At 37.4% G+C, this 25,976-nt stretch overlaps 1 long non-coding RNA gene across 1 annotated transcript in view; it reads right to left on the bottom strand.

Annotated features, from left to right (window-relative positions):
* The window catches only part of LOC134735603 (uncharacterized), a 31,024-nt gene extending 8,029 nt beyond the window's left edge, over positions 1–22,995 (bottom strand). Inside the window, exons 1-2 of the long non-coding RNA XR_010118857.1 lie at positions 22,852–22,995; positions 19,924–20,143 (exon numbers count right to left, since the gene is read on the bottom strand). This is a non-coding gene — a long non-coding RNA (uncharacterized lncRNA). The remainder of the gene's footprint in view (positions 1–19,923; positions 20,144–22,851) is intronic.
* Positions 22,996–25,976: the final 2,981 nt, after the last annotated feature.

Below are 25,976 nucleotides of genomic sequence, written 5' to 3' on the forward strand. Positions count from 1 at the left end.
CCTGTTAAGATGTTTATCAATGACAATGTGTGCCCAGCAGGACATGGAACCTCATTAGTAATTCTAATTTCGCCCTGGCCATGTGATCTTGCTCTGCCCCCAATTGTCTTGAGATATTTTATTGCCTTTGAAGCATGTGATCTCTGTGACCCACACCCTATTCGTACACTCCCTTCCCTTTGAAAATTGCTAATAAAAATGTGCTGGTTTTGCAGCTAGGGGGCATCACGGAACCTGCTGACATGTGATGTCACCTCCGGAGACCCAACTGTAAAATTTCTTTCTTTTGTACTCTTTCTCTTTATTTCTCAGACCAGCCTACACTTAGGGAAAATAGAAAAGAACCTATGTTGAAATATTGGGGGCTGGTTCCCCTGATAGGTGACTGTGTCTCTCAAGTCTCTCCTTTAATCTATTAGTTCCAGAGATGGCTTCATAGTAGTATATAATAATCTTTCTAACTTCTCTTTACCACTACATATTACTCCATCATGTGGATGTAACATAGCCTTCAACCAGTCCTCTTATGATGGGCACTTGGGATTTTCTAAGCCTTTTACTGCAATGAGTAGCCTATGCAAATGTCATCTTGTTTTTTCCCTCCATTTTATTCAAAATAGGTTCCTAAAAGTAAGATATCTGTGCCAGCTAATAAATATTGCCCACTTGCCCTCCACTTGAAATTGTACATTTCTTTATTCCAACCAACAATGTATAAGCATGCCTCATCCAGCTAGCAGGGATGCTGTCAAACTTTTGAATTTTGGCCAATCTCCTAAATGGGAAAAGCGATCTAAGTGTAGCTTTAAATTGTTGAACCCTTTACCAATGATGCTGAATACCTTTGCAAATAGTTAAGGGCCATTTTTATTTTTTTCTATCTTACTTGAATCTCTTGCCATTTTTCTATAGGATTTATAGGATGTTTTTCTTCTCTATTGTTATAAACTCCTTGTATACTCATAGTATTAAACTTTGTCTTTTGATATATATTGCAAATACTTTCCTCATTTTCACTTTCCTAGTGTTTCCTTGTTTTTGCCATGAAAAGTTTTCTGATGTTATTATTTTGAATTTTTATGCTGTCAAATTATTAATATTTTTCCTTACTGCTCTTGTATTTTGAGTTATATTTACAAGAGTTTCTCTTACGCCTAGGATATAGGTTTGCACCTATGATTTGTTTCAGTATTTCTTTGATTTAATTTAACTCTCTGGCACATTTGGAATTTGTCCTAGTATGCAGTAAGGAGAATGAGACCAATTTTCTCTCTATTGCCATCTACTTATGCCAACGCTAATTTATTTAAATAAGTTATTTCCCCCACTAAGATTATTTTACACTACATTTGCATATGTATTTGGGTCTATTTTTTCTTTCAACCTTTGCTATAATGTTATGCTATTTTAATTTAGAGGTTTCATAGTATGTTTTAATATATTTCAGGATTAGTCTACCTTTTTTGTTTTTTTAAAGGTTCTTATGTCTATTCTTGCTTCTTTTTTTTTCCAAATCAACTTTATAGACAACTTTTCTAGTTCCAGAAAAAAAAAAAAAAACTGATGGCATTTTTATTGGGAGTGTATTAAATGTATTAATTAACTTAGAAATAACTGATATCTGTATTATGTCAAATTTTACTGTCCAAAACATATATCTTCTGGTTGTTCATCTGTACCTTTGGATCTTCCAATAGTGGGTTATAGTTTTCTTTACAAAGGCTGTAGACATTTCATGTTGAGCTTATGTATAGGTGTGTCTGTGTGTTTGTTTTTAAACATAAATTGGGTCTTCAATTTTATTATTACTTCAAATAATATCTCTCTCTATATATATGTTTATTCAATTTTGTATGTCAGTTTTAACTCTGCAATTTTATTACACTATTGATTATAGTAATTTTTACATAGATTATTGATTTTTTGTCACATAATCATATCATCTGAAAATGGAGATAATTTAACTTAATGCTTTAACTTATTCTTTAAAATATTGACTCTTAATTATTGATTTTTAAATTAGATTATCCAGAAATGAAGAGGTCTGCTTTTACCTTTCAAAAAACTACATAAGAATCTGAGATGATATATTGGCTTTCTTTTCTTCCTTTGTTGTATTAATTAAAAAAGTCAAATGCTAATTGAGTGGCAATTTATAAAACAATTTTACAGTGAAATCTTTAAAATATGTTAAAAGCTCTCAAGTTTAAAAAATTGTGTAACCTCAAGTTGGCAGGTTTTATCTATTACTTAACTGGAAAAGTTACAAATAGAAAAAAGGATCAGCTCTAGGCGTAACTATCAAATGGTTAAAGTTTAAAGTTTTCTCTCACAATTTGTGACCCTTTCTTAAACCTCTATTTCCCCCAAGGATGTTTGGTTATCATATTCACCCCTTATGCTCTAAGAACACTTATAAAGAAAGCCATCCAACCTTGGATATCCTCTTTATTCCTGTCCTTCCTGGCTCCCATCTAACGTAGCAGAGGCTGAGCTGCTGTCAAAGTAAGAACTTTACCTAAGCACTACAAGCATAACCTGACTCTGTTTAATCTGACATGTAAATACGATTCCCAAAAGGAACCAAAAAACAAGCAAACCAAAGCAAATGATATGGTTTGGCTCTTGTGTCCCTACTCAAATCTCATCTCAAATTGTAATCTCCACGTGTTGAGGGCGGGAGGTAACTGGATCATGGGGGTGATTTCCCCCTGCTGTTCTTGTGATAGTGAATGAGTTCTTACAAGATCTGATGGTTTTATTAGGCAGTTTTCCCTATTCTTGCTGGCTCTCTCTCACCTGCCACCATGTAAGATGTGCCTGCTTTCCCTTCCACTATGATCATGTTTCCAGAGGCCTCCCCAGCCATGCAGGACTGTGAGTCAATCAAACCTCTCTGCTTTAGAATTTACCCAGTCCTGGGTATGTCTTTACAGCAGTGTGAAAACAGACAAATACAGCAAACAAACAAAAGCTAATGTGAATGAAGCACTGATGACTAAGTAAACTCAGAATGACTTTTCAGACTTTCAACAAAAATGTATTTCTTTTTCTTTAGCTAGCACTCTTTTAACCAGCCATAAGGAGGGTCATAGAGTTTCAGGTATGAAAAATAACCTAGCCTCATTTGACTCACCTCCACCCCTTTCCCTTTACAGGCTTAAATTTTCCAACCAACAACCCAGTAACTGACAACAAAAATGACTGGCTGGACTTAGGACAGAAAATCTGTTCTGTGACTTCTTCCTATCTCCTTAATTCTAATTGAAAATTTGAGAACGAGAACCTTTCAGTTCAAGTGGGACCAAGCTAGAACACGTGCAAAAATCAGTACAAATCCATTCTTGTGACTTCTAAAACATAGTAGATATTATGTGCTATCTATTGCATGAACGTGTTGATATGTTTATGTCAACAATATTATATTTGACTATGAAGGATACTACATTTTATTAAATATCCAGAGATTACCAAGGGGACTTTATGATCAATGTCAAACTCTACAGTAAGCTTTGCACATTCATTTTCTCTGGTATGCAGATATAGTTACAAATAAAGGTTTTCTCCAACTTTGGGTAGAATCACTTTAAAAATTCAGAGTTGGCCAGGCATGGTGACTCACACTTGTAATTGTAGCACTTTGGGAGGCCGAGGTGGGTGGATCACCTGAGGTTGGGAGTTCGAGACCAGCCTGACCAACATGGAGAAACCTCGTCTCTACTAAACATATAAAATTAGCCGGGCGTGGTGGCAGGGGCTGTAATCCCAGCCACTCGGGAGGCTGATGCAGGAGAATCACTTCACTTGAACCTGGCAGGCAGAGGTTATGGTGAGCCGAGATAGCACCATTGCACTCCAGCCTGGGCAACAAGAGTGAAACTCCGTCTCACAAAAAAAAAAAAAAAAAAAAAGGAAAAATTCCGAGTCAATAAATAAACTTAGGGAGTCTCATATATTGTCAGTGAAGGTTTTGATGAGTTGGAATTTCCAGAACCCAAGAAATGAAAATGGAAGTGTAAAATAGTACTCATAAGGGAAAACATCAAACAGATTTCTCTTTGCCATGTATTTCAGCAAGTTTTAGGTTTCAATTAGGGTCTGACTTTGGATTAAAGTTAAAAGTCATAGTATCAATGACTGAATCTCAAATTGCCTCTGAAATACAGTGACGGGCCCACCAAATGATGAAAGCACTTTCAATCATAAGGAAATCTTCCTTTAGGTTTCCTTCTCTGAACACTCCTTAATATTTAGCAAATATATGTGGTATTAGTGCTGATAGTATATAATATTTAAATATGTGTTGGTTAATAAACTCTTAGTTCTTTGAATTCAGAGTCTGTTGTATTTCTCTTGTGCTATCACTAAACTTAATAAAAGTCAGAGAGAACAATGTGATGTTCAATATATGTAGATGATTGATTTAGATCAGTAAGTCTTGTAAAATAACAAATATATTCAAATTATAGATGAGGACCTAGAATTTAATCTAGAAACAGAGATTCAAAGGATTTTTAATAGACTTTCATGAGGCTAGGGATTATATTTTTCTTATCCTTGCCTGGTATTGTAGGAGTTCATAGCGCAAGGATTTTTTTAAAGGCACGGTAAATATGTGCTAAATAAATTAATTAATGAGTTAATTTGGTTCTCAAATTTGTGTTTAGAAAATACTGAAAATCAGTAGAGACCGTCATGAGTGTTATGCAGAAAGGGAAGAAGGTCTTCAGACATTTTCTTTTATGCTGCACAAGCACAGATCTCTGCTCCTGTTTTCACTCTTTCTCAGATACCTGTAACTTTTGCAAGTTAACTCCACACATCTGGTAGCTGATAAGTTTTAAATGACACTTTCCAGAAACACTTGAATCACCAGTGTCCCTTTAACAATCCAAATGGAGGGTTTGAATAGTGGACTTTAAGCACTAAACGAACGTAGGGTTCTAGTGTGGGGTGTACACGCACAGGTGAGAAAGTCAGCTTGAGGTTCTGTCTCCAAAACTTACAACAGCCTAATGAGGTAGATACTATTATCCCCTTTTAAAGATGCAAACACTGAGACTCTGAATGGTGTTTCTCAAAGTGTGGCCCTGGACTGATAGCACTAGCATCACCTGGAAACTTGTCAGGCAGATGCTTGGGCCCATTTCAGACCTATCGATTCAGAGACTTTGGGGTGGAGCCCCGCACATGGTGTTTCAGCAAGAAGCCTGGGTGATTCTGGTGCATACTAACGTGTCAGAATCACTGCATTAGAGAGCTTAAATGATTTGATTGGCCCAGGGTCCCACACAGATGGGAAAGGCAGAGCTGGTAACTGAATCCAGGCATTGAATGCCAATATCTCACTTTATTTCACCCCATTTCCTCATGTTGGAGAGTCAGTCACCCTCCACTCTCTCAAAAGGCCAATCCTGTGCTAGCGCTGAAATTCAACAAGGAAAAAGATGAAGCCACTTCCTAGGAGAGCCTCCCAACTTCAGAATGTTAAAGACTCTTAAAAATCAGTTTACATATAAAGTCCAAATAAGTATATAATCTTCCTGATTAAAATGGAACACATATAATGGTTTTTGCTATGAAAATATAGAGATCAGGAAAGACTTTTCACTCATTTCATTCACTGCTTTCTCTAAAATTGTTCTTTATAGATCTTAAAAATGACTTTCTTCTCTTTATCTAATCTGATCCTGACAATGAGTAGATGTTTAAAAGAGGTAAAGTAATTCATAGTAGGATACATCTATTTCGTGTCTTAATAGCCATTTTCTCTTTCTTCACCTGAGCTGACCTATAACATTCTCTAAGAAGAGAACAAAAAGTAAAAAAAAAAAAAAAAAAAAAAAAAAAAAGACTCTGAAATGACTTTGTTGGAAGTAGCACAGTACATTGGTTAAGAATCTAGGTTTTGGGCTGGGCACAGTGGCTCATGCTTGTAATTCCAGCACTTTGGGAGGACGAGGTGGGCAGATCACCTGAGGTCAGGAGTTCGAGACCAGCCTAGCCAACATGGTGAAACCTGTCTCTACTAAAATACAAAAATTAGCCAGGTGTTATGGTGAGTGCCTGTAATCCCAGCTACTCGGGAGGCTGAGGCAGGAGAACTGCTTGAACCCAAGAGGCAGATGTTGCAGTGAGTGGAGATTGTACCACTGTACTCCACTCCAGCCTGGGTGACAGAGAAAGACTACGTCCCAAAAAAAAAAAAAACAAAAAACTAGGTTTTGGAATTAGAATCACCTGGATTTGATCCAATTCTGACAACTTCCTATGTCCAATAATTTAGATTTCTCATGCCTCAGTTTTACCATCTAAAATGAAGATAAAAACTATACCTACTTCATAGAGTAGTTGCAAGAATTATATGAACTTAAAAAAAAAAAACTAGGTTCTGGAATTAGAATCACCTGTATTTGATCTAATTCTGACAACTTACTATGTCCAATGGTTTATTTAGATTTCTCGTGCCTCAGGTTTACCATCTAAAATGAAGATAACTATACCTACTTCATAAAGTAGTTGCAAGAATTTTATGAACTAATACAATAAAGCACTTAGCACAGTTTCAGCACAGAGTAGATGCTTAATAAATGCTGGCTTATTGTTATTAGTGTTACCACTATCATTAGCCATGTGAAAATACTACAGCTAAGCTCCAGGTTTGCCATTTGTGCATATAGTTATTCATTCAACACGTTCCTCCCCTTTATGTCATTCCTCAAGATGTTTTGTAGGGCCCCTTTAATTTTCAGTAGGTATTTCTTCTGCCTGTGTTTCATCTCCCGGAGGACACAAACCCACACATTCACATACCCACTCATTCTCATGACTCAGGTTGTCACACTCACATCCCAGAGTCTGGGCCTTTTTACCAAAGCTGATTATAGGAGTGAAGATAACTGCAGAAGATCTTTTCCCTGAAAGTGTCCTTGCCACCAATCATTGCTGCCTGTCATTTTTAGTGATTCTTTGGTGTTAAGATGAACTATTTCCTCACCACATACCCCTTTTTAAACAAAAATGCCACTGAAAATAGGTAACTTACTAAATCATCAGTGTAAATAAATTATCAAATTGAATGAAAGAAAAATGTAGATCTTGAATATGTTGTATTCTTCAGGGAGAGGAAGTAAAAGTTCTCCAGTGGGTGACTGGAGGTTTCAAAGGCAAACCTGTGCATTAGACATTAGTCTGTAAAAGCTGACAAAGGCCTTTGCCTTTGAAATCACTACAAAGTTGCAGAAGTGTCTATGTACACATTTTCACCTGAAAAATGTTAGCTCCGTGATTTACCCAGGATCAGGGTAAAAATACTGAGCACAAATATCTACAGTCATATACACAGCAGTGTCATATGGATAACCTATAACTAGCCTAAGCAAACCAGATAAATAAATAGAATGATAATAAAAGAGAGAATATATAATTTCACATACATGTACTTCCATGAAATCTTTAAACAGAACCAAATACACAAAGACTCTGAAAATTTAAATAAAGATAGTCAGTACCAATCTTTCCACCCACACGTATTAACCCAGCAACATTGGTTTAATTCATACCATAGAAGTACCCAACTTAGGCAAGTTCAATGCTAACATTAAGGATACAAACAATCATGATGGTTAATTTCATGAGAGTCTCTTTTGACAGTAAAGAGTCTGGGTCCTCATTAAATTAGCTGACTTTAGATTCTCAAAGTTGCAAAATTAGCATCTCCACCCTCCCAAAGCCATCACCATGTAGCATGGCCAATTACACTCAACAAGCATCAGCATGTTTGGGCTTTAAAAGCTGCAGTCAGTTGTTGTAGATGAGTTGGGCATGTTTCCAATGCCTTCCTAAGTATGAAAATAAACATATATTCAATAATGACCTAATGGGAAACGTTCAGTGAAGCATCTGACAACCAGTTCAGACTGGCATCTTATCCCTTTCCGTTTCATCTGTCTCTCCCGGTCAGTCAAATGACTAGGCACCAGTAGTGTTGTGGTGGGGAGGGGGCTGATGGTCCTTGCAGAAGTCCAGGTGTTTTGCCTAAACACTGATTATGACAATGTATCCAACAGTGGTAGGCATTCTATCTGCAAAAGCCTGATCCAGACTCTGCTCGATCAAGAGACTCCAGAGGCCCCCTTTTCATCTTCAGCTTGAGGCAGATCTCAATAGGCTGAAAGAGTATGAGAAACTGAGATAAGTGCAGGCTACAATTACAGAGATATGTCTGTGCTGCTGCAATTAGAGTTGTGTCAGCGCTTCTATTAACCTTTGCATTGCCAGCATTTTCCCATTTGGAATTCCAAGTGAGTAATAGCATTTAAACTAAGAAGGAACACAAGCCACTGCCTGAGTTACAGGCCCGTGAAAGGGGTGAAATCGGACAGCAGCGACAGGACGGTATCTATTGAGCTGCTAAACAAGCCAAGCAGGGATTGGGGAAGTTTCCAAGAGTGGCTCCCACACCACTGTTCTTTTGTACTGTGATGTTGAAACAATTTCTGGGGATAGGGTGAACTATTGCTGTGTCACTGAGAGAAGCTGGGCACTGGTAGGATCTCAATAATTTATCGGACCTCTCCCTTGCCTGTATTAGATTCCCTAACCAAATACTCCTTTTAAACAGTTTAGAATAATGATTTTCAGACGATTTTGAAATGAAATATACAGAATTTGTGATTATCCAGTGAGTTTAATAACTCTTTGTATTTATGCCCATTATGGCATTCAAGCCTCACAATAATCTGTATGATGCATGGAATATGTGTTGTTATGTCCCATTGACAGAGATTGAAGATAAAAAGCAGAGAAGCTAGGTAAATTGCCCAGAATCACACAGCACGTTAATTGCAGGACCAACACAAACCCAAGCCTATTAATTAATATCTGGAATAGATTACATTAGTTTTCACCACTAAGGAATAGAAAACTAAAGTATCTCTTCTTCTCTATACCACAAACAAGCCGTCAGTTGCTTCATCAAAAAAAGAAAAGAAAAGAAAAGCTGTGGTTTGGAGAAAAGTTTATCATAATCTCCACTAAGAAGTATTTATCGATTGTATTATACATAACACGGAACTTTTTTTACTACCCTCCTCAAACACCTAAAATCTTTTTCACTAAAATTATTGTTCACCCCGTTGTTATTCAGCTCTTAAACTCTATTAAAACTGAAAACAAGACAATGATCTCCTAGAAACCAGATTCTGTCTCTCCTCCATATTTGATTTGCTTCAAGTATCCAAGCATAAAATTAAAATGAATGATACCGCCACTGTCTTTTTACTTACCCCCATCTGATTCTCTTGCCCCAAAAGCTTAGTCTTAGGAATGTAGAAATGGAACAAATTTGAGTTTGGTTGGTTATTTTTTTTTATTAATAGGATTAAATATTAATTATGTTAAACTTTGTTTACAAATCTGGTTTGGAATGCTGTTTTCCCGTCAAAACTTAAGGGCAATTTCAAGTTTATCTGGCCCAGTGATCTGACTGACATTTCCAGCTGTGTGTCAAACCAGATTGGATTGTACAGGCCTGAGTTGATTATCAAGAAATCTAAGGCTAAATTTCAAATAGCTTTGGGCTAACTTAGTGATTCCCAAACTTGCTAAAATAAAAATAACCTGGAGCTATTGTTAAAAATATAGATTCCCAGACTTTTCTGGAATCTACAGTTTTAAGATGTGCCCCAGGTGACTACTTCTTTCAGCTATATTTGGGAAACATTGTGCTAAATGGTCATTTTAAGTGGAAACCAAAAATAAAGCAGAGATTTTTATTGACTTTTTAAAAGATCTTAGAAGCTCCTCTTAAATCAAGAAATTCAAATTAATGCTTGTCAAGAAAACTTGGGAAAATAAAGACATTATCAAACATGGTCATCACCTACTATATACATATTTCAAGAAGTTTTTGTTATAATCTTTCTGTAGGCATCAATTCTTTCTAAAATTTGTATCACCAGCAGCTAAGCCAAGTCTACACACTGTGTTTGGTATAGAATGCTTAAAAATATTTCATGAAAGAATGAATGAAAAAATGACTCAAGTCCCCACTTCTTCAAGAAGTTCACACCCATCTTTCCAACCACCTGTGATATCTTACCTCTCTCTCTCTCATATGCATGTTATAAATAGAACCTACAATGCACTTGATCCCATTGTATGCAATTGTTCCTCTAAGGCAGCACATTGTGGTAAAAAGAAATATGACTTTCAGTTCAGGCACCCATGGACAAATTTCTTAATCTAGAATCAACATGTGGATATGGTAAGTATTTTACAGGGTTGGTGAGGGGATTCAATGAGTAATGCCCACCAAGTATTATGTATAACCTCTTTAAAACTACCTAAGTCTTCTCATACTTAATACAATGCCAAGGTCACTGCAAGAGCTTGGTTTATTCTATTTTCCTTCCATTCTTCCTTCCTTGAATAATCTACAAATCCTTCAAGATCAGGGACCAAGTCTTACACTTCTTTATATTCCTTTGCCTCTATCCTTTGTCAGTTATTCTGAGCACATATGTTCAAATAATTGTGAATTTAGAAAGATCAAAATGAAATGGCACAGGAAAATAACAGTAGAGAAATAAAGAGAGAGCACTGAAAGAAAAAAATACTTAAAAAATTTAAATGCTGAAGGCCAGGCGCGGTGGCTCACGCCTGTAATCCCAGCACTTTGGGAGGCCGAGGAGGGTGGATCATGAGGTCAGGAGATCGAGACCATCCTGGCTAACACGGTGAAACCCCGTCTCTACTAAAAAAAAAAAAAAAAAAAAAAAAAAAAAAAAAAAAAAAAAAAATTAGCCAGGCGTGGTGGTGGGGGCCTGTAGTCCCAGCTACTCAGGAGGCTGAGGCAGGAGAATGGCGTGAACCCGGGAGGCGGGGGCGGAGCTTGCAGTGAGCCGAGATCGCGCCACTGCACTCCAGCCCGGGCAACAGAGCGAGGCTCCGTCTCAAAAAAAAAAAAAGAAAAAAATTAAATGCTGGAAAGAGTTGTCTTCTCAATAATTATCCCAGGCACTACGGAACTAGCCCTCAGTGCAGAATTAGAGTTGACATCCTAAGATGGCCCAGCAGGAGTTGTTTCTCACAGCAATAATTGTTTGCAGTTTTGTTCACTTCCAGTAACTTAGATTTCAGAACAAAGAGTAAATGTTTGATTTTTACCTACACTGCACAGTATTCTCTCTGCAATATCGTTTTTATTTGCTGAGGCTTTTCTGCTTATCTGCAAAGCTCAAAGTTTCTTTCAAATATAATTCATGTAACTTTTAATCTTTAAAGTCAAATGGAGAGGAAAAGTAATACTATATACTGCATGTAGCCCAGAATTCTCCACATTCCTAGCTCCAAATAAAAACTAAAAACAAATGGGAAGACAAGTTTTTGTTAAATTTTTTAAAATATTTTTTATTTTTTGAGACAGGGTCTCATTCTGTCACCCAGGATGGAGTGTAGTAGTGCCATTATGGCTCACTGTAGACTCAACTTCCTGGGCTCAAGTGATCCTGCCTCAGCCTCCTGAGTAGCTAGGACCACAGGCAAGCACCAACATGCCTGGCAATGGAAAAAATAGTTTTTCAGGTTGCTTTCATTAATTAACTAAAGTAATTTACAGCTAAAAACCCACCAGAAGTCTTTTTACAGATGAGTTCCAAACTGAGACCTAAAGAAGGTAAGTGAACCACCTAAGAACAGATCAATCAAAATTCCAACCAGGATGAATAATTTATATCTAAAGAAATTTATAAAATCATTACATTTTAGACCCACAAATGATCTTAGAAACACCCAGGTCTAAAATATCACTCTGAAATAGAAATACCCAATACAACATTCCTGATGGTGCTGCCTGAATATTACCTCTGAGAGTTAATCACCTGTCACAATTAGACAGCTCATTCAATTCGTGAGATATTTTATTTTCATATCTAGCCATAATATCTTTCCTTCTACTCTTTGTTCCTGGTTCTGATACTTGAGAAATTGATTAATTTTGCTTCCTTTTCTCTTTAATATTTTCACATTTCTTTTAGGCATTGTACTCCAGATTTTTTAACAGTCAAATAATTGTATTTTATTATTTTTTTATTTATTTTAAGTTCAGGGGTACATGTGCAGGTTTGTTACATAGGTAAACTTGTGTCATGGGGATTTGTTGTACAGATTATTTCATCATCCAGGTATTAAGCCTAATACTAATTAGTTATTTTGCCTAATCCTCTACCTCCTCCCTCCAATAGGCCCCAGTGTGTGTTGTTCCCCACCATGTGTCCATGTGCTCTCATCTTTTAGCTCCCACTTATAATTGAGAACATGCAATATTTGGTTTTCCGTTTCTGCATTAGTTTGCTAAGGAGAATAGCCTCCAGCTCCATCCATGTCCCTGAAAAGGACATTATCTTGTTCTTTTTTTATGGCTACAGAGTATTCCATGGTAAGTATGTGCCACATTTTCCTTATCCAGTCTGTCATTGATGGGCATTTGCTTGGTTTCATATCTTTGCTATTGTAAATAGTGTTACAATGAACATATGTGTGCATGTGTCTTTATAATAGAATGATTTATATTCCTTTGGGTATATACACAGTAATGGCATTGTGTATTTCTGTCTTTAGGTCTCTGAGGAATTGCCACGCTGTCTTCCACAATGGTTGAACTAATTTACACTTCCACCAGTAGTGTATAAGCATTCTTTTTCTCCACAACCTCGCCAGCAGCTGTTATTTTTTGACTTTTCAGTAATAGCCATTCTGACTGGTGTGAGATAGTATCTCATTGTGGTTTTGATTTGCATTTCTCTAATGATCAGTGATTTTACTATAAATTTTTAAATATTTCATGACCTTGGTCCCCTCCAGATATTCTGTAATTAATATTGATGAAGATAACAATAGAGAAAAAAAAATTATGAGAACAACCTATATCTATTGAGTGTTTTCTATGATACGGCATTGTGACAAATGATTAGCATTTACTATCTGTTTTGTCCAGTGCTCTATCCACAGCACCTAAAACAGTGCCTGACATACATTAGGCATATGATGAATGTTGGTTGACTGAAGCCACCTTCAACAAACTCTTCAAAGTAGGCATAATTATTCCTATCAAAGAGCCAATATATATTACAGTTGGAATTTGAAGATAAGTCATTTTGACTACATAACTTGATACATGCAATTAACCATTGTGCTTTAGGCTTACAAATGTTCTTTTCTCAAATTGATTCCATTTATTAACTATTACAGTAAGTCCTCACTTAACATCGTCAATGGATTCTTGGAACCTGTAGGTTTAAACAAAGTGATATTCAACAAAACTGATTTTACGATAGGCTAATTGATATAAATAAGAGTTAAGATCCTGTGGCATATTTCTGGTCACAAAAACATCACCAAACTTCTTAATAAAGACCCACTTCTAATAGTAAACATTGAAATAAATGTGGCCTACATGCACATTTCAGAAAGATTAATAAAAACAAGTAAGATAATTACTGAAATCTAATTTTTAGTGAATCAGTGAGTCACAGCAGTAGTAGTCGTGGTGGGTTCAATCGAGAAATAAATATTTGCAAAGTGAAAGTTGTAATGAGCACCTCCAGCCACCACACAGTCCAAAAAATCATAAATATGGTATGTTCACTGAGTGCTTTCATGCCAAATTGTTTATTGTCCTGGATTTGTATGATTATTGTATACTTTACAAATTTTTATTTTACCATCATTTCCATTCATTCTTCATTTTCCAACCTGAGTATTCCAGTTCAGGGTCTCAGGTAGCTGGAGCCTTTCCTGGCAGCTCAGGGCACCAGGAGGGAACCAGCTTTGGACAGGACACCATTCCACTGTGGGGCACACACATGCACACACACACGGACACACACATATACATACACTCTCTCAGACTGGCATCATTTAGACATACATGTTAACCTAACATGCACAGTTTTGGGATATGGGAGGAAACAGAAATACTTGAGAAAAAAATCAATGCAGACATAAGAAGAATATGCAAACTCCACACAGACAGTGACCCTGTCCCAGAGTTAAGATTTTTTCATTGATGGCATTATAAAATGACTTTGCACAAAACGATGTTATTTGAGGATATGCTGTATAAGTAAAAGTTCTGCATCTAGAAGTGGACTGTATAGTATTCTAGAATTCTGTTCATGGGAGTTGATTCCTATAATATACAAATAAGCTGTTATTTCTTGATTCCTGACCCCTGCAAGCTACTACTCTATTTCTTTTATTCCCTTTTCAGAAAAATCCTTTAGAGTTATCTGCCTTGCTGTTTCCAATTCCTCCTCTTCAGTTACCTTGTAAAACCACTTCATTTACTTTCTCCTCAAATCCTCCATGAAAATTGTTCATTAGGATCTTCAGTGACTTTCACTGTACTAAATCCAGCAGTCCTAGTTATACTTGACTTATCAGCCACATGAAACACAATTCATCCCTCACTTCTCTCCAATGCACTTCATTCCCTTGCCATCCAGGACAACTTTCTTGGTGTCCTCGCACCTCACTGAGCACTCCTTCTCAGTCTCAATCCTCTTTTTAATCCAGAGCTCTTGGTATTAGTGTGCCCCAGGGCACAGTCCTCTTTATCTATACTCACTCCCTTGTGATCTCATTCTTCCTCAGGGCTTTAAACACAATTTCAATGCAAAGACTCTCAACTGTCACATTCCTGCCCATAACTCTCTCTCCACTGACTTATTTTAATGTCCAACAGAGAACCAAAACAAAATTACTGCTCCTGACCATTCCAAACCCACTCTACCCACAGCCTTGCCTGTCTCAGTTGATGGAAACTCTATCCTTGCTGAAGGTCAACACTCTTGGAATCAACATTGACACTTCTCTTTCTTTAACATATAATCTGTCAGAAAAATCCTAAACCTTGATTGTTTTCTTTTTTAAAAATCTGATCATGTCACCCTTCCACTCAAATCCTTGCAATGGCTCTCCACTTCACTTAGAGTAAAAGCCAAGTCCTTAACTGGCCTTTCATGTTCTGCCTGATCCATTCCTCTGTTACATTAAACATCACCCTCAGTAGCTCACTTAATCCTCGCAAAAACCCTGTGACAGTTTGTTATCCCTATGTTGTAGATAAGGAGACTGAGGCTCAAAAAAAGTGTTTTTTTTGTTTTTTGTTTGTTTGTTTGTTTGTTTGAGACAGAGTCTCACTCTGTTGCCCAGGGTGGAGTTCAGTGGTGTGATTGTGGCCACCAGTAGTTGCTCAAATCTCTGCAACCTCGCCTCCTGGGTTCAAGGCACCTCCACCTCCTGGGTTCAAGTGATTCTCCAGCCTCAGACTCCCAAATAGCTGGGATTACAGGGACATGCCACCATGCCAGGCTAGTTTTTGTATTTTTAGTAGAGATAGGGTTTCAACATGTTGACCAGGCTGGTCTCAAACACCTAGCCTCAAGATTCACCCACCTCAGCCTCCCAACGTGCTGGGATTAAAGGCATGAGCCACTGGGCCAGCCAGAAGTTAAGTATTTGATCTAAGATTAAAAGACTAGTGAATGATATAGCCAAGATGTGAACTTGAGTAGCAGTACTCTTTATCATTCCATTCACCAAACCAAGAAGAGCAGACGTTCATTGCAAAACCCCAAGGAGGCAAAGAAACAGGTGGTACCTGGTACCTCTAAAAATGAGAGGTGAATGTAGGACCCAAAACAGGTAGAGTCATTGAAAATCTGATTAAAATTTTAGTCTTCACTTTGCATAGACAGGCACTTTGCATAGACAGATCCTCCCCAACCTTGGAAGAGGAACTGAGACTTATATGATGGTAAGGGAGGGCCAGAGAGTGCAGGACTGGGGAATACTGGACATAAAGAGCCAAATCATTCCCCAGTCTAAAATGAGATAGTATTTTTCCTTGCATTTCATAACTTTTTCCATTAACATTTCAAAAACAATTTTTAGAACATTAGCATGTAGTAGTATAGACCTGGCTAAACAGCTTAGTCCAAAAATAATGAAAATGACAAGTCTGCATTCAAAGACGAACTATTTAATGACTAATTTTTTTAATTGGTTCTAGGCTGAGACCTTTGTATAACAAGTTTCAGCCTAGAGAAAAATTTTTATGCTGCAGTTATGAACTGCTGATAATAGAAGATTTAATGGAATTTCAAATAGGCCATTAATTGTAACATGCCAATATAATAACAGGAAGATTAAAATATGACTAAACTAAACAAGTTCAGTACAGCTTAAGGACTTTGTTTGAAATTAAACTTTCCCAAATATATATTTTGATATCAAATCTTGAAAAGTTAAATACTGAAACAGCAAAAGGTTTTTGTGGCAAATTTCCATAATATTCCCAAATAGCTTACTCTAACAACTTTGCAACAGTATGAACTAGAAATTAGATCAAGCATAGAATAAATTGGGATAAGACAGTTGCGTGTGTATTTATAATTTCTTATCCTTTTCAAAAGAAAATTTTGTGAAATGTGATTCTTGAGGGCAAATTTTGAGGTGTTTGTGACTTTTATTTCTCACAATATGGGGTTGCAAAACAGTAAAAAGGATTGGATGGAGTATTGTTGTTGAGTATATTGAGTGTAAACCTTGGAAAGGACAGATGGTGTACAGAGGGATTTCATTCTGTTTCGGGAGAACAAAGAAAAAGATACGGTGGTAATAGCTACTGTGTGGTTCTTCTTAGGATGGTACCGTGTTGGAGAGAATTATATAGATTCCAGCTGTATTTTGTATTACTATGTGTATACCAAAAAGACTCACTGGTGGGTTGGATGTGGGAGATGAAGAGAGGAAGAAGTTAAAAATGATGAACAAGGCCGGGCATGGTGGCTCAACCTTGTAATTCCCAGCACTTTGCAAGGCCAAGGCAGGCAGATCACCTGAGGTCAGTAGTTCAAGACCAGCCTGGCCAACATGGTGAAACCCCATCTCTACTAAAAATACAAAATTAGCCAGGCGTGGTGGTGCACACCTCTAGTCCCAGCTACTCAGTAGGCTGAGGCAGGAGAGTCGCTTAAACTCGAGAGGCGGAGTTTGCAGTGAGCTGAGATTGCACCATTGCATTCCAGCCTGGGTGACAAGAGTGAGACTCCATCTTAAAAAAAAAAAAAAAGATGAACAAGTTCCTGGCTTGAGCAACTAACAAAATGATGATGTCATTTGCTGAAAGAAGATGAGTAGGGCAAATAAGTTCATGGGGTGTGGAATCACAAGTTCTGTTTGGGACTTCTAAAGTTTGTGATGCGTGTGAGTCATCCAACAGGTGAAATCAATTAGGATGCTAAATATCCAAGTCTGGAGTCATCATCTCCACTAAACTAAGGACATCAGCAACAGTGAACACAAAGTTGGTCAGATTCAACATTATGTAAGCACAGAGTAGGTGGTCACCTTGAAAATGCTATGACGTAGTAGCAAAAGTCTAGCAGGAAAGTGAGGAAATCTAGATTCTTGTTTTTCTCCTCATTCCACTATCTAGCTGTGGGATTCATTCTAACTTTCTAGAACTCACAATGGTGAAATTGTTTATAATATACACTCCCAATTCAGAAAACTGGGGCCAAGTTCTAGTTGTGCCTCTTATCAGCTGCGTAACTTCAGAAAAGATAAAATATTTGTGCCTTAGTTTCCTCATCAATAAAAGGGGGATATCATTATAACTATTTCATAAGATTGTCTTGAGCATTAAATTACCATGTGTGTTTATGCACACATATACACACAGGCATAACTTAAGGTTGTTTCTGAAACATAATAAGTGCTAATTAAGTGTTTGTTATTATTATAAGATGGATTAGATTATAATAACATCTTTCAGATTTTATCTATTAATAAGATCATTTCTTCTAAACAATATTATGTAGAAACTCAATATGTAAATATATATATAAGAAATAAAGAGGAAATCGCTACGGCTGCAATGTAGAACCCATATCCTACCAGCTTAACAGTTTCCCCTCTCTTTTCCCGGTCAATAGCCTCAGAGGAAGATCTAGGAAACATCTGATTCTCTTTTCTGAAAACCATCAGACTAGATAATCTTTCCAAAGTGAGAGAGAAATAAAGATGTTTTCAGACATACAAGCAATAAAGAGTCTAAAAATAGATCCTCACTAAAAGAACTCAGTGCTTTGGCAATAACAGTAGTGAAGCTGGAGGTTCAGTCCGTCTTACTGGAGGGATGCTTCTTCTCTACTCCCGTGTTCCCTTCCATATGGTGGGTCTTCCACTTGCATCACAGCCCTGGGCTTCCTCTCCCCACCCCACCCCCAGCTCACTAGTCCTCCTCTGAGAAAAGTATCTTAATATGATGGGAAAATTTGAAAGGAGAGACTGGGTGTAAGCAGTGCAGCCATTTCCTCTCCTTCTGCTTGGGAGCCAGTTGTCTATAGGAAGAATCTTATGCTGTGCTGCTTCCATATGGTACTATCCGGGCACATTGCCACCCACTGTCAGGGGGCTTTTGCTATCATCCAGAACTGCCTATGACGTGGTTTGTATAATCATCTAATTCTGGGGACTAGTATTAGCCCACTTGTCCACCAGTAGGCAATTTTTCAAGTATCAGCTCTGTCGGTAACAAATATCACATTTGGGTTCCCATATGCCTTATACTTTTGTTTTTGTCTTATTTTTAATGTATTCAGAACCTGTATGACAAGATGTGTGCTATTTAGAAGACCCCCTTGACCTCCAATAGTGTGGGGCAAAAACAAAAACAAAAAAACAGTGAACTCAAAAATACATCAAATATGTTGGCAAATTCCTGAGATAAGAAGGTTCCAGATCACAGAAACAAAATTTATCATGCTAAAGAGGTGGGATTTTATCCTGTAAGGAGTCAAAGGTCATTAGAACACTTTAAAGAAAAAATAAATGGCCAGATTGGTGTGTTTATTTTCTCAGACAGGGTCAACATAGAAAGAAGACTACTGAAAACTGGCTAGCACCAGGTGAAAAAGAAAAGGCAGTATCTTCTGAAGGCCAAATTCACCTGCTTTATAACTTTGTCTAAGGCTGTCTCAAATTATGATGTCACGTTTTCCCAACCTACTATCTAATTTTAAACAGCCTGTGGTCAGCCTGTTCCACAGATTCCATTAAGTCAAGCAATCAGATAAGCAAATCTTCAACTGCAGTGGGATCTTTATCATGATGTTTCAAAGATGCTTTACAACTTTCCATTTAAAAAAAAAGAATGAAGTAATGTTGTTTTTCTTCTGATTTCCAAAGTTTACACTTTCATGACATATACATGATACATTATTATTTAGAATTTTATTGTGTAATTTAAAAAGGCAAAATACTGATAATCACAGAGTGATAGCTTAAGAACTAAAATTTGTGGCTATAAAATAGGTCATTTTTCACAAAATTAGCATAATTTTAAAATTTTGATGCAAAACAGATGTATATTACATTGCAGCATTTGTTTTCTCCCTGCATACAATTTGGTTTTTTTAGTAATTGTGAGAATGTGTCAAGTACCTAATAGTACCTCTTAGCCATAAGCTAGGCTTTAAGCTGATACTTGGTTCCTTGCCTTTCTGAGTCCTCTCTTTTTGTGCCATTCCTCTGAGAAGAATGCTTCCAGCAGAACTGATTTTGACATAGAAGTAAACTTAATAGTTTCTGCTACAAACATTTATTAAGTAACATGGTGGGCTAACACTGTCCCAGGCACTGGGAATACTGTAATGAATAAGCAAGAGAGGACACAGTCCGTGGTTCAGGAAGATCAAAGTCACACACAAGTGAAAGCAGTAGTAGTGACACCCATCCTCAATTCCTAAGGGTTCCCCCATCCCAACCTCCCATCAGGAAATCCCCTGATGTATACGCTACCTGATGAGGAACTTTGTTGAGGAAACACAAGAAAGGGAGGGAAAGGATACTCACCTGGCTAGGCAAATCAGCCAAATCACCTGGGATGACAAACATCATAATCACAGATTGCCCTGCTTCCAGGAGGAGCCACTTGGTGACTTAAATTATTCAGCTGTTTCGTTGTTAATCTTTGTTTCATTGTGTTTTCTTCAACACAGCTGCTAAGTATTCCCTTTCTTAGCAGGGAAAAAAGTGCAGGCCTACCTATTTCTAAAGTCCAGCCATTAGTTCCCTAGGAAACAAAATATATTAATACGAAAACTCTTTTAGTAAGAAAAAGCCTACCTAAACTACTTGGAAGAAACAGACTTGTCTGGCTTTCTAGCTGGGAAGTTCTACCAATGAACTTCAGGCATGGCTAGATCATAGTGCTCAAATTACGTCTTAAAGATTTGACCTTCCCATTCTATCTCTGTTTTTCTCTGGGCAGATTCTTCCCACATAGTGGCAAAGATGACCACCAGCAGCTCTAGGCTTCCATCATCTTTACAGACAATAGCCTATCCCTCGCCCTCCCCACACCAGCAAATTGTCTCTTTCCTCATAGTTTCATCAAAATTCCAGGGATTGTCCTCAAGAGAAATGCTAGAAAGAAAAAAAAATATATATATATATATATATCCACTTTACACAAAAGCCCTGTAATATTTTTAAAGACTTTTAAATAAAGAGAACAAAATAACAAAAAAAATCAAATTACAATGACAAAAAACTGTATAGATTAATATTTTTTATAGATCTCCCTCTGGAGTTTATGCAAATGTCAGTGGAATTAAGCCAGCTATTTCTTAGCTCCTTTCACTGACTCACTTCTTGTTGTACTGTTTAGAACGATCTCTGCCTAACTTTTGTTTAGGTTTTTGTTTTCAGGATAATGCTCATAGGTTTTCCCAACTTCTTGGTTGCCATCCTCTCTTTCTAATTATATAGCCAACAATGAAATTATGTAGCTACTAGTTATAGGTAATAGATCCAAAGAGAGCCAAGTAAGACTTGTATCTTCTCAGAAAACTATAGGCTTTCTAGATCTAAGGTCTTCTGGCTTCATCTAGAAAAGTCAATTTACTTAATTCCTTGATGCTTGACCTATGCTTTACTCCAATATTTTTTTAACAATGGTTGTCAAGCACAGAGCTGGAAATTTGTCTCTATGGGACTGGAACATAGAAAGCTGGTGCTGGGCTTTCAGAAACCCTCACAAAAGAGGACAGAGACCAGGCACTCTAAGGAAGATGAAGATTGTACACATTCTCTCAAGCTGGGTGGGCCTCTTGCCCCTGCCATTCTCTCAGGCTGTAGAAAAGTGGAGACAATGAAAAGTAGTCACAGGTAGTGACCTGTGGCTAAGAGGGAAACAAATTCTTCTCATATGGTAGGAAGAATGCACCTGTACTGTATCAATGGAGAATTAACTGGGCATGATCAAGATTAAAATAAATCTCATGGCAAAAACAAACAAATATTTAATGCAAAGTAAAAGGACCCAGCTTGGAAGAAATTATAGCTTAAAAATGAGATGGAAATACCTCACAGTTGCTTTAAGCTATAGATGAATTTAATAAGAATATAAATTCAAGGGATTTTAAAAATGAACTGAAAAATGAGTTGATCAAACAACAGTCTGGGATCAAAAAAGAAGTTTGTCAGGCTGGAGAGGATGTGGAGAAATAGGAACACTTTTACACTGTTGGTAGAACTGTAAACTAGTTCAACCGTTGTGGAAGTCAGTGTGGCGATTCCTCAGGGATCTAGAACTAGAAATACCATTTGATTCAGCCATCCCATTACTGGGTATATACCCAAAGGACTATAAATCATGCTGCTATAAAGACACATGCACACGTATGTTTATTGCGGCACTATTCACAATAGCAAAGACTTGGAACCAACCCAAATGTCCAACAATGATAGACTGGATTAAGAAAATGTGGCACATATACACCATGGAATACTACGCAGCCATAAAAAAGGATGAGTTCATGTCCTTTGTAGGGACATGGATGAAACTGGAAAACATCATTCTCAGTAAACTATCGCAAGGACAAAAAACCAAACACTGCATGTTCTCACTCATAGGTGGGAATTGAACAATGAGAACTCATGGACACAGGAAGGGGAACGTCACACTCCGGGGACTGTTGTGGGGTTGGGGGAGGGGCGAGGGACAGCATTAGGAGATATACCTAATGCTAAATGACGAGTTAATGGGTGCAGCAAAACAACATGGCACATGGATACATATGTAACAAACCTGCACATTGTGCACATGTACCCTAAAACCTAAAGTATAATAATAATAAAAAAAAAGAAGTTTGTCAGTCTGAGAAAAAAACAATTAAGGATGGATAACATTGTTCTCAGGCCATAAAATTCATTGGCTCTTCTCTCTTCTTTCAAATAAAATAGGGCTTAGGAACTCAGGAAATAAAGCAGACTCATTGTTTGAAGAGCTTCCCTAAGATACCGCCTGTTTCCTGCTTTAAAGATAATACATCTTCTCTTCAAATTAGGAAAGATCAAGGCTTCATGAAGACTTTGGTAGAAACTTGGCAAATGCACATGTGTGCATGCACACACACTCACCAGTGGAAAGGAGTAAATATTTGAGACCTATTGAAGAGTTAAAGTCTTTGTGTTCCTTCAGCAACATCACATAAAATGACAAGTATGTGCTGATCATTCTCACTGGCCAACCCCTCAATACCATTGCCACCACTATCATTCTCTGACCTTCTCTAATATGCTGTGGTCTGGTAAAGCTGACCCCTGAGGACTTATCACCCTTGTTCCTTTGTCCTTGGGCTTCCAGTTGGGCAGGAGATCAGAAGGTAGGAGGAGGGAGAGGCCAAGATGTTTTTCTCCAATTTTTCCCTGCTGCTTTGTAGGTCTCTGGCAGTAGATACAGCACTCCACACTCTGCTGGCATGAGAGGGGACCCACCTTTCTGTGTTCATTGTCAGTTGACTCCAGGAATGCTACCTCCTCCCCTTGTGCCTGTAGCAGCTTCAAGCAGTTATTAGTCTCTGGAATCTCACTATTTCTTATTTTTTTCTCTTAATCTCATTCTCACCTCAACAGTACTTCTTAATATGTCTAAATTTTAAGCAAATAGGGCAAATTCTGTTTCCTCACAGCATCGAAACTGAGTTGCAAATACAGATACTGACTTTGGCCAAATTGAGAAAAATGAATAATTTCAAAGGAGCAAAGAAAATAAAAAAGGTTCTGATAAATATAGAATTGTTCTCATAGGCAAATGGCTAACGATAATAATAGTGATGTAAAAAAGAAAAGAAGAAGGAAGAGAAGGAGGACCGATCTAAGAGATTACGGGGAAACTAACAGATAGAGAGTTAGATAAAAAGGATCTAACGTAGATACTGGGCTGTAAAGAACCAAACAAATACAAAAAGTCATTTGAAAATATGAAACAAGAATAATTTCCCTGAATTGAAGGCAAATGCTGCAGACTGAAAGAACACACTGAATTTGAAAGAAATATGATGCAGAGTAGTCAACGCCAATTCATATTCTAGTTAGGTTATTCTCTTTATGCTAGTTGTGCTACTATCAAGCATTAAGGAAAAGAATTCAAACAAGAAAGACCAAAAGCACCAATCACTATCACGGGGGAAGTAATCACACTGGCCTCAGATTCCTTGATAATTGGAGATCTTCATGGTTCTGAGGGGAAATCATAGTTATAGTACCTTGTAATAGTCCTATTATGTTAAAAACAATTTTTAATAAAACCTGGAAGGTAGATAGAATGAGATGACAGAAAGTATGTGACTGTTAATGTCCTCATCATTTACAGCAGGGAATCACTATTAAAACTGAGACCTAAAAAAAAAAAAGACTCCAATTCCAATCTTTTTTTTTTTTTTTTTTGAGATGGAGTTTCACTCTTGTTGCCCAGGCTGGAGTACAATGGTGCAACCTCAGCTCACCACAACCTCTGCCTCCTGGATTCAAGCGATTCTCCTGCCTCAGCCTCCCGAGTAGCTGGGATCACAGGCATGCACCACCATGCCTGGCTAATTTTGTATTTTTAGTAGCGACGGGGTTTCTCCATTTTGGTCAGTCTGGTCCTGAACTCCCAACCTCAGGTGATCCACTCGCCTCAGCCTCCCAAAGTGCTGGGATTACAGGCATGAGCCACCGCGCCCGCCCCTCCAATCTCTTAACATATGTGTTTTTCCAAAATTTCTTCCACAGTCTTAGAGGAACTTTTTATGTTGAAAGAAAAAAAAATATTTATTTGAAGCTTACATTTCCATCAGGGTGTTTGGGAATTTTTGTTTGGTGTGTATGTATGCATGTGTGTGTGTGTTTGGGTCATAAGAAATTTGCTTGTTTCTTTTTCACTTTAAAAAAACATCTATAGGCCAGGTGCAGTGGCTCGCACCTGTAATCCCAGCACTTTGGGAGTCTGAGGCGGGCAGATCACCTAAGTCAGGAGTTTGACACCAGCCTGGCTGACACAGTGAAACCCCATCTCTACTAAAAATATAAAAATTAGCCAGGCAGGGTGGCACACGTCTATAGTCCCAGGTACTCGGGAGGCTGAGGAAGGAGAATGGCTTGAACCTGGGAGGCAGAGGTTGCAGTGAGCCGAGATTATGCCACTGCATTCCAGCCTAGGCGACTGAGCAAGATTCCGTCTCAAAAAAAAAAAAAAACAAAAAAAAACTATAATAGGCCAGGCATAGTCCAAGCTCACGCCTGTAATCCTAGCACTTTGGGAGGCCAAGGCAGGTGGATTGTTTGATTTCAGGAGTTCAAGACCAGCCTGGGCAACATGGCTAAACCCCATCTCTACAAAATATAAAAAAATTGCCTCAGCATAATAACATGCATTTGTAGTCCCAGATACCCCAGAGGGTTCCTTGAGCCCAGGAGTTCAAGGTGGTAGTAATCCATGATAGTGCCACTGCACCTCAGTCTGGGCTACAAAGTGAGACCCTGACTCTTTAAAAAAAAAAAAAGTCATCTATAATATAATCATATTTTAAAGCATTTCCTTCATGTCTAGCTGTCTATTTTTTAAAGAAACATGCCTGGATAAAGTTCATCTAATATTAACCAAGTTTCTTCTTATGTGGTGAGATTTAATTGATTTTTAAATCTCCATGTTTGTACTTTTTGCAGTGTTTGAATTCCTTCTAAAAATACACTTAGTATTTACAAGGCAGAATAATTTATTTTATTAAAACTAAGACTGTAAACAAGACAAAATATTAACCAACAACTATAAATCTCTTTATGGAGGGATATGAATCATTTTAATGTTCTTCTTTCACTTTTTTCTAATTGACAAATAATAATTCTATATATTTATGGGGTAGAATGAGATGTTTCAATACATGTATACATTGTGTGATGATTAAATCAGGGTAATTAGTATATCCATTACCCCAAATGCTTATCATTTCTTTGTGGTGAGAACATTTACAAACTTCTCTTTTAGTTATTTTGAAATATCTAATACATTAACTATAGTTACCTTGCTGTGCAATAGAGCAGCTAGAACTTATTCCTCCTAACTATAACTTTGTACCTGTTGACAAATATCTCTCCTTTTGTCCATCTACCTCCCCCAACGCAAGCCCCTGGTAACCATCATTCTGCTCCCTACTTCTATTTTTTTTCTTTTTTTTTTTAATTTTAGCATCAGAATTACTTGCAAATCTGCTCTCTCCTTCTATGAGCTTGCCTTTTTTAGATTTTACATATACATAAGATCACATGGTATTTGTCTCTCTGTGCCTGACTCATTTCACTTAACACAATATCCTCTAGGTTCATCCATGTTGTTGAAAATGGCAGAATTTCAGTTATCTTTTAAGGATGAATAGTATTCCATTATGTACATATACCACATTTTAAAAATCTATTCATCCCTTGACGGAAAGTTAGGTGGTTTCCGTATCTTGGCTATTGTGAATAATGCTGCAATGAACATGAAAGTGCAGATGTCTCTTTGGCATACTGATTTTAATTCCTGTGAGTATATACCCAGTAGTGAGATTGCTGGATCATATGGTAATTCTATTTTTAGTTTT

This window comes from Symphalangus syndactylus, chromosome 22 (assembly GCF_028878055.3).
Source record: "Symphalangus syndactylus isolate Jambi chromosome 22, NHGRI_mSymSyn1-v2.1_pri, whole genome shotgun sequence".
Taxonomy (NCBI): Eukaryota; Metazoa; Chordata; class Mammalia; order Primates; family Hylobatidae; genus Symphalangus; species Symphalangus syndactylus.